We start from the raw sequence: 9,774 nt of genomic DNA, 5'->3' as shown, positions 1-9,774 counted from the left end.
GTCTATTAAGTTGATATTTTAGCCTTGTTTTATCCTTTTTACCTACCCTTTTACCTTAGCCACATTACAACCCCATAAAAGACCATATGATTTTTGTTGATTACCGAATCAAGTAGTGGAGTTCGGGACTATGAGCAAGCTTATGGTGAGTATTCATGTTTTCAATTGTGAGTTTTTCTTTGTTATATACCCCTATTTGTTGATATATTGATGCCATTAGCTTAGTTTTTACTAAATTGTGCTATGATTTGCCTAAGTGAAAAAATTGATTATTTTCCATGTCCCGCAAGTGATAGAGAAGCTTGAAGTGTGATTCAATTTGACCTTGGACTAATGAGTTAGTAACCGTTGTTAGATTGAATTATGTCTTAAAATTATTATTGTTATTTGATTGCATCATTATTTAATTGTCGGGTTTACAAGCTTTGATTGTTCATATTGTTCATATGATTGGGGGATTTCTTTTATTGATTCATTGCTTAGATATATGCTAAGGATTTCTAACATATTTTTTAGAGTGAGATTTATATCTTGCTTGAGGACAAGCAAAGGTTAAGTGTGAGGAGGTTTGATAGGAGTATTTTACTCTTATAATTAGGGTCGATTGTACTCGGTTTTTATCACATTTAGTATTAATTTCATACATTATTTGGCATTTTTATGTTTGATAGTGTTTGTTAGTGTTTTAGTGGAAATTAGGTGATTATCGAGTATTTGGAGCTAATTAATGATGGATTAAGCGTTGGAGTGAAAGCGTAGCTTGCGGACGAAGAAATTAACATCGTAAAGAAAGGTTCAAACAGGAATATCAAAGTATCAAACGTACCTTATGCAGCAAAGCTATAGTCCCGTTCGAAAAACACAATTTCGAACGAGACCCATGAAGAAAAAGCATGAGTCTTGAACGAGAAAGGGTTTCTCGAACGAGACTCAAGAGGAAATCTTAAGGGTTCGTTCGAACCAAGGAAGGGGAAACGAGATTTTGTTCTCGGAAACTCTTATTCTCGAACGAGAAAGCAAAGGACAAACGAACCATGGAAATTTGGCTTAGGTCTCGAACGGGAATCAAGGGTACGAACGAGAAAGAGGTGAAATTTGCCTAATCAGACTTGGACTTGGACTTAATCTCCTTTTCCGACTTCAAACGCGACTCCTATTACAAATTCGATTTGTAAATCAATTTAGAAGATTACAGAGCTTCCTTCACTATATAAAGACCTTGTAATAGACTAGTTTAATACATTAGATTGCATTAGTTATATTTTCGTTCTCTTAAAATAGCGTTTTAGCTTCTTTTTCCAGCAGTTTATAAGTAGTTTATTATTAGTTTCTGGAAAGAACGATTGTGAAGATTTCAAGTTTAATCAAGACGATTCTTCCGAAATTGACAACTCCGGTATTTATTGTTCTAATTATGTTAAATTCTTCATCTTCTTCTTTGTTTAATTTAAGTTTGAGCATGAGTAACTAAATCCTTTGTTCGAAGATTGATATGAACACTTAGATTAGTTTTCAAATTGGATTAGGATTTATTAAGTGAGTAAAATTGTGTTTTAATTACTACAACTAATGCTTGAATTAATTTGATCACTTAGTTCATGATTTTATGTTTAATTAACTAATTGAGAGATTGTTAATTAAATAGACATAGGTAATTAAAAACTTAGAGGAGAACACCGTGAGAGCGGGTTGGAATTTAGGTAGTCGTTGAGTTTGCTTCATAATTACAATTTAGTTATTTAATTCAGTTTTAATATTGTGAGAGAAAGTTAATAATTGATTAGTTAATTAGGTTGTGATTTTATTTTAATATTTGAGGCTTGAGAAAGCGGGATTTGGTGCATTAGAATAGCTCGATTCATAATAAATTCACTAAATAAGTTTTAATCCACTCTTTGACTAGTTTATTTGGAATTACCAATCCTTGAGCTTTTTGTCATTATTGTTTAAACCTCAATTTATTTATTTGATTTCAGATTTTTAGTCTAATTACTTGAGCTAGTTTACTTTAGTTTTTAATTAATTAATTTACACAAATCCATTTATTTTTCTACTAGGCAATTAAAGAATACTAGAAATTAGTTGTTTAATTCATTGTTCCTTGTGGGATCGATACTTGGTCTTACAAGTTATATTACTTGAGTGATATCGTAAACTTGCGATTAATTGCCAACATAATACCCCAAATATTTTAAAGCAATTAAATCGTGCCACGTGTCACGAAGTCTGATAAATTAAATCAGGATGGATTTAATTTAATAGTATCAGGAATTTAGACAAATTCTTGTTAAGCATTTTAGCGGGATTTGAGGACAAGGTTAGAGAATTAATATAAAATAAAATATAAATCCCGTGATGGAAATTATTTCGCCAAAGTCCGCGAAATATGTTATAGTAATAGTGGTAATAGTTTTGGGTCAATCAGAGACCTTTTAAACTTTGGACGCGGATACATTTTGGGCTAAATTGTAACTTTTGAAAAGTTCAAGGGTCAAAGTATAAATTAGCCAATTAATCTTCGAGAATAGAAAGTAAATGATTTCTGACGGAAAATAATCATTTTGGATTAGTATTATTTACTTGGATATAAATAATACGTATATATTCGAGCTTAAATGAATAATTAACCGTTTGGTTAAAAATAAAAAGTTTGAAAGAGAAATGGTTTAAGTTAAAGAAACAAAGGATCAAAGTGACAAATTTGCCAACTTATATAAACCTTTCCTCATAAGTAAGGAAAAGAGGAAACGATGATTCAAAGAGCAAAGGAAACGGCAATAACTTCGATCCGTCGCCGTTTCGCCGTTTCTCGTCCGAATCTGGTGATTCTCGCGCCGTTGGATCAAGAATTTGATCCTCTATCTTCCCCAAGCTTTGAATCAAGGTGAGTTTATTGTTTTGGGTGCTGAAATCGAAGAGTTAGGGGTTGTTACGTTTTGATAATCGAATCAATCGTAACCACGTCGTTTTTGACGTTTTGATGATAGATGAGTTGAGTTTTATGTTAATATAGTGATGGGTATGTGAATAAAGCTTATAAGCATGTCAGGAACATGTCAGATTGTCAAAAGCGATTACGTTAGGGTTTGTAGCGACGCTTTACCATTTGGAGCGACGCTACAAGCGACGCTACACCATGTGTAGCGATGCTACAAAGGGTGGAGCGATGCTACACCATCTGTAGCGACGCTACACAACCTTAAGTGACGCTACATGCATCGGCACAACGTGCCAAGCCTGTTTTTTCTCGGGAATACCATCCCGAGACCCGTACGATGCATTTCAACTCGATATTGACGTACGGTCTCCGAAAACATAAAATTTGGATATAGAGCACGACGTATACGACTAGGGTTTTGATATGTATAAAACCTATAGTTGGAGATCGATGAGTATAATAAGTATCTCGACTAAGTAGAAGAATACGGCTAAAAAAATATCAAGTTTAGTGTCGTATTTGGAATAAGATCGTATTAACCTAAGTTTGAAACTTAGGGTTTCGACATTAAGTTTATGTTTATAAATTAAACGTACGCACGATTTGAATAGGAAATGGATATATCGACGAGCTACCAGACCGACGAGCTGGAGTAACTAATAAATTAAATGACGCATGGAGCTTACATTTGGATATAGAAGGCATCAGTTACTATGAGTTTGTTTATTATGCTTGCGTATTATCGTTATAAATTGATTATTGTCTTATTGAGATGTTGATTTCGTTATTTATTATATGAATTGCATTATGATATGATCACGAATAGCTTGTATTGTGATATAATCGTGGAAAGCTTGTTTGTGATTGTGATTGCGATTTTGATGATCCGAAGAAACGTGCTACCTATTGGGCGTCAATAGGACTGTGTGATCACCGGTGAGCATGTCAGTGTAGGGGTGTCTAGATTGTTATCGTGCTATGGAATTATATCGAATATCAATCATCGTTATCGTATTGTATCGTATCGTATCGAAGTTGGAATATATATATTGAATTGGATACGAGGTTTAACTCGGTTGAACTATCTCGGGACTCGTATCTAGTGGGTTTAACTCGGTTGAACTATCTCGGGACCCACACTTTAGGATTAAGCGACGGTAGAGGTTTAACTCGGTTGAACTATCTCGGGACCCGACCAATTGGATCGATCGAACTGATTAATATCGTAAGAATCGTATATAAGTTATAGATCGTATTGAGATTCAGGATTAGGGTTTCTATTGGATCAGATTATTGATTTACTGTGCAAACACTTGATCTGTGGATCGGATAATTGTTTTGCTTACCGGTTAATTACTTTGTATTGAATTTTTGTGTTCAGTCATCGAGTATTTTAATTGTTTGCTATACGTTTTCTGAATAAGCAATTTATATGTTTAATACCTTCTATAATTGCAAACTCATTCAGCATTTCCCCAAATACTGACCCACTCACAATGTTTTGTTTCAGGTGATCGGAGTCGGATCAGACAGACCATCTCCTTTGTGTTGAAAGTCTTCTGACTTGCACAAAGTCCAAGTTCTTAGAGCTGCAGTAGTCAGTAGGTGTTAGTGTTAAAGTAATGACGTAATTTCAAACGGTATTTTGTATAATAAACTCTGATGTGACTTATAAATGAGTTTTTTTATGAAAAGTTGTTATATCCGAATTTGTTATTAGAAAATGAATACGAGATTTGATAAATGTAATTAAAGCTTTGTGGAAGCATTTTATATATAATAATATGTTTTTATTCGCGAAAAATTTATAGTGATTTTAGGCTTCCTGCCCATTCCCTAGCGCCGGTCTCGGCTCAATAATTTGGGTCGTGACAACTCATGAAGTAATTCTATAAGAAAGTATTATGGAATCAAACTAGTTGATCCCCCTTTTGTTAAGAGAAGTGAAAGAAAGAGAGGCTATAGAATATACAAATCATGTATATGCATACGAATGAATAGTGTCGAGATTTATACTTCGTTAAAAGATGAAGGGCACTGATCCAAAGAGTAAGAGTAATTAAGAGGTTAAGAGTAAGAGTAATTAAGATTTTTATAAGGAGGGAAGAATGTAATACCCCGTATTTCTATAAGCCACATGTAAAGAATGTTTTAGCCGGGAATATATAAATTAAATTTAAGCGTAAATTTAATTTATAAATATCTATAAACGTATATCATATGTAATACCCCAAAATATTTAATTATCTAGTTGGACCCCAATTTTAAGTCGTCGGAGTGCCGGTATCAGAAAACCTTCCAAAAAATTAAAATAAATAAAGTTTTTAAGTCGGCTTCGCGAAAGTAATGAGGCGAAAATTAATGTTATATTTCAATTCTAAAGTTAGAATTGGAGTTAAAAGGAAAAATGTCAACTAAAGTTATAGAATAAAGTTCAGGGACTAAAGTGGTAATTTAGCCACTGTCTCAAAATGGAAATTTATAAGTTTTGACAGGAAAATATTAATATTGGAATTCTTATTGTTTATTGAATATAAATAATACGTATGAAAATTGGTCAAAGGATTAATCAATTTAGTTATGGACTAAATTGAACAAAAGAAACGTTAAAAGGATAATTAGTAACAACTAAAGAAAATAAGGATTTAATTGGTACATTGACCATTATATATATAAGGGATTGATTATGAAAGAAAAGGATCAGGATGAGAAGAGAAAGATCGAGAGATTTAGTTCATTTCGCCGATTCACTTCGTCACTTCGCCGTTTCGCTGTTCGGCGTCCGTTTCGGACGATTTTCGCGTCGATCTCTTGGGAATTCAATCCTCTATCCCTCCCAAGCATTAAAACAAGGTGAGTTACATATTTTTACCACGAAAAATGAAGATTAAGGGGCTGTTTTGTATAGAAAGTTACGTTCGAATCGTACGGTTAGGAATCGAGTTGTTTTTGACGTTTTTGAGTTGTAAAATGATAAGATAAGTGTTTAAATGAAGTGGGTATGTATTGGTGTTGATTTTGGGAGTTTTGGAGCTCCGGAAATGGTCCGGAGACGCTGGGAAACGTCGCACCCGATTGGTGCACGATGTGCTGCACTTCAGCACGTCGTGCTGGTGCGCGACGTGCGCCACAAGGGTGAACGACGTGCACCAGTGAAGGGCACGTCGTACCTTTCATGAAAAATGAAGGGCACGATGTGCCAAGCTAGCACGACGTTCCCTACTTCAACACCGATCTCCGGGGACTTCCGTGAGCGAAAAATGGCATCCGATAGCTTGATTTGGGTATGAAACTCAGTCAAATATAAATTAAAATGATTTGGAGAGTTTAAGATTTTGGATAAAATCCCGAAATTAAAATGTCAAAACTCGGAAAGCTCGACGAGTTATGGACGAATATAAATTAAGATAAAAAGAATTAAAAGGAGAGGCTGCACTTGTGGGCAGCAAGTAAAGACAATTGTCCATTTTAGTCTCTAAACTTTTACTTCAATTAGTTTTTGATTATTAACTAATTACATATTATTCGTTAGTCCAAATTAAAATAAAATAATTTATAAGTCCCGAGCGAATAATTTTGGTGTTAATATCTGCGAAATAATTTGACGAAGCTACCGTCAAATATTTATGGAATTTGGACATAATAATTTTAATTAAGTGGGACTGATTTGGATCAAATAAATCTTCCGGGATTTATTGAAAATAAAATAAAAGTCGGATGCGAATAAAAAATTATATTTTTATTCGTTTTATATTTTATTGAATTTTTGGATAAAGTTTCGTAAAATTTGGAATTAGTCTCCGTTTGCACTACGGACGACTAATTAAAATCAGAGTTAAAGTGCATGATTGAGTTAGTACCAAATGGTATTTTATCCAAATCTAATTCTCTATAAATAGAGGGGGGGACTCAGAAGCTCACCTCAGTTATTAAACTGAGGTGCTGGCTAGTCATAGCAAACGGGCCGTCGCGGCACGATGACTTCGATTCTTCAATGAATCCGTTAGTAATCGAAGTATTAATCTCTTATACGATGTTTATTTCGATATATATTAATTATATATTCGATATTAAACCGTAAGCGTATTGAATCGATCGCGTACGTAACAATTCGACGTTTTAATTATAGAATTGAATTGTTTGGATTGAGTTTAAGTGTTAAGAGCAGAAAAATGGATTCGAGCACGTCGGAAATCAGCCCGGGGAGTCACCCTGAGGTTGCACGTCGTACAGCCAGTGGGCTTGCACGGACGTGCATCATAGGAGCTGTACGAACGTGCAGCTAGGCTGCACGAATGTCCAGCTAGGCTGCACGAACGTGCAGCACTGAAGCTGCACGACCGTGCAGAGTTATCACGACCCAATTTCATGGATCGTGACCGGCGCTATGGTATGGGTATGGTTGTGCCAAAACCCATAGCAAGCCTTGCGGAAAACCACTAATCATATAAACCTGCAGAAAATCTAATGCTCGGGGGAAACCGAGACTCCAACTTAAACTAACAGTTTAAATATAAGTACTTCCATTAAATAAAAATATCCAGAGTTAAACAATAATAATTCCAAAGCATAAAAATAAAGCCAGTCAGACAAATCCGACAAACAGACTAGAATAATATAGACTTCTAATTTACTACTGCGGTCTAAGAATAAAAGTAGTTTGACAATTTATTAGAAGAAAATAAACCTCCGAGGAATAAATATTCGGAGATGAACAGACTCGCTCAAAATAATAAACCTGGAAAATTTAGGAAAACAACGGGGTCAGATATACTGAGATGAGTTCGCAATACTATTTACATTTATTAAGTTTAAAACCCTTAAATCAAAACCTTTTATACTAATAATAATATAATTATGGAATAATATTATTGAAATGATCCCAGCGTAAGTATGACATAGCATACTGATAAACCCAGAGTGGACGGGAAATAAATCCTCGTCATATACCAGCGTAAGCAAGTGTCACGACCCAAAATATTGAGCCGCAACCGGCGCTAGGGAACGAGAGTGGTAGCTCCGGAACCCGTAGCAAGCCTCAAACCACAATTAATTTTTCGCAAATAATAAATAAATAATAACAAACAACGGAAGAAAATACTCATATATAACATATAACCAAGTATATACACTAACTGTTTAAAACCTCGCGGGCTCTAGTTACCGTACCCTGTACGAACTGGCCTCGCGGTACTACATACATCAGTTAGTGTCTCAAGCTTATCATCGGCATCTGGTGCCGTGAAAAATCATGTTATACGTAGCCTATCAAAACATATAAACAAGACAGCAAGTGAAATACACAATCAAAAATATACTGTTGTCTAGGCTACGACTCTGTTAACGCGGGACCACTACTGCAGCATTCACAGAAGTCAGAAACTAAACATACACAGCTGATTTCTGGACTTCAAAATTGGCCTCTAGCTAGGTCCACATACTAAGCACCTGAAAACATCAAAGATGAGGGGTCAGTATTTGGGAAAATACTGAGTGAGTTTGCAGTTTACTAACGGTATTATTATAAAAACATAGCATCGCATCTCAATAAAACAATAATATAAAACATATAAATAGGTATTTGATCCGTACGAAACTAATATCCTAGCATGCGACACATCTCTCGAATAATCATATATCATTCAACCCAATCGTAAATATCAATTGCGAGTCCAACTCGCTGGTGGCCCAGCCACTAGATACGGGGACTCCAGACTACACCGTAGCCGAGTGCTCACTCGTATCAAAATCATATACCCAATCGTAAATTTCATAATCATCATCAGCTCCCAGCTGTGTCACATCATTTCTCAAATGCAAACATACTAGACTGACTCGATACTGGTGATCACACAGCCTATTGACACCCAATAGGTAGCTAGTTTCTTCGGATCGCATACTAGTTCTCGTATATAGAAATTAAGTAAACATATAACATTTCAATCAATTATATGTAATGCGATGCGTGTAAACAGTATATATATCTATATAAAATAACTTTAATATATAATACACGAAAGTAAATACAACTCACAGTGACCGCAATCCAATCACAAATATGGTCGATGAAATGATATGCCCTTGCTATCCCATGTCTACTGACCTCTCTGCTCTGACACGTCTGATAAATAATTAATGTTTAATGATTAGACGTGAATCTCGTATTCCTATACGTATAATACTTTTAAGTTTTAGGGTTTAGTTTCATTTCAATGAAGTTTTAAGGAGTTTTCAAGACAATGTGCAGGTGCTGCCTGCACACTGACACTGTTTAGTAAAATGACGATCTCTCCCAATTGAACCGTTGGATCGACATGAAATTTGACAGACGCGTTCCTTAGAGGCAAATCTATAAACTGACCGTTGGGATTTTGAATCTGCCAAGTTTAGGGTAGTGTGCGAACGCACACAATGAGTGTGCGAACGCACACCCTCAATTTCAAGGAGTGTGCGAACGCACACTCAATGTGTGCGAACGCACACCCTTGACAGCCCCCCGGAAAGTCGTTTTTCGGGGCTTTTCAGCCATCTCGACGTGCTATACATTCAACTATACAAAACCCGCATCTCGGTTTTCATTAAAACGCTATAATAACTTCAAAAACGTCGAATTCAATCCTAAAACTCAATTCCATCAAAACAGCCAATAAAATCCTATTTTTGTATAAATTCTCGAGATATTTACCTTGATTTGATGCTCGGGATTGATAGAGGATTCGATTCTGAAGAAATCGCCGCGAAAATCACTCGAATCGGACGTCGAACGGCGAAACGGCGGCGAAACGACGGTATCGTCGAAGGTTTTCCCATTTCTCTCGATCCTTCTCTGCTTCTAT

The sequence above is a fragment of the Mercurialis annua genome, linkage group LG5, assembly GCF_937616625.2.
Source record: "Mercurialis annua linkage group LG5, ddMerAnnu1.2, whole genome shotgun sequence".
In the NCBI taxonomy this organism is placed as follows: domain Eukaryota; kingdom Viridiplantae; phylum Streptophyta; class Magnoliopsida; order Malpighiales; family Euphorbiaceae; genus Mercurialis; species Mercurialis annua.
The sequence above is the reverse complement of the archived record's forward strand: the minus strand, read 5'-3'. Positions refer to the sequence as shown.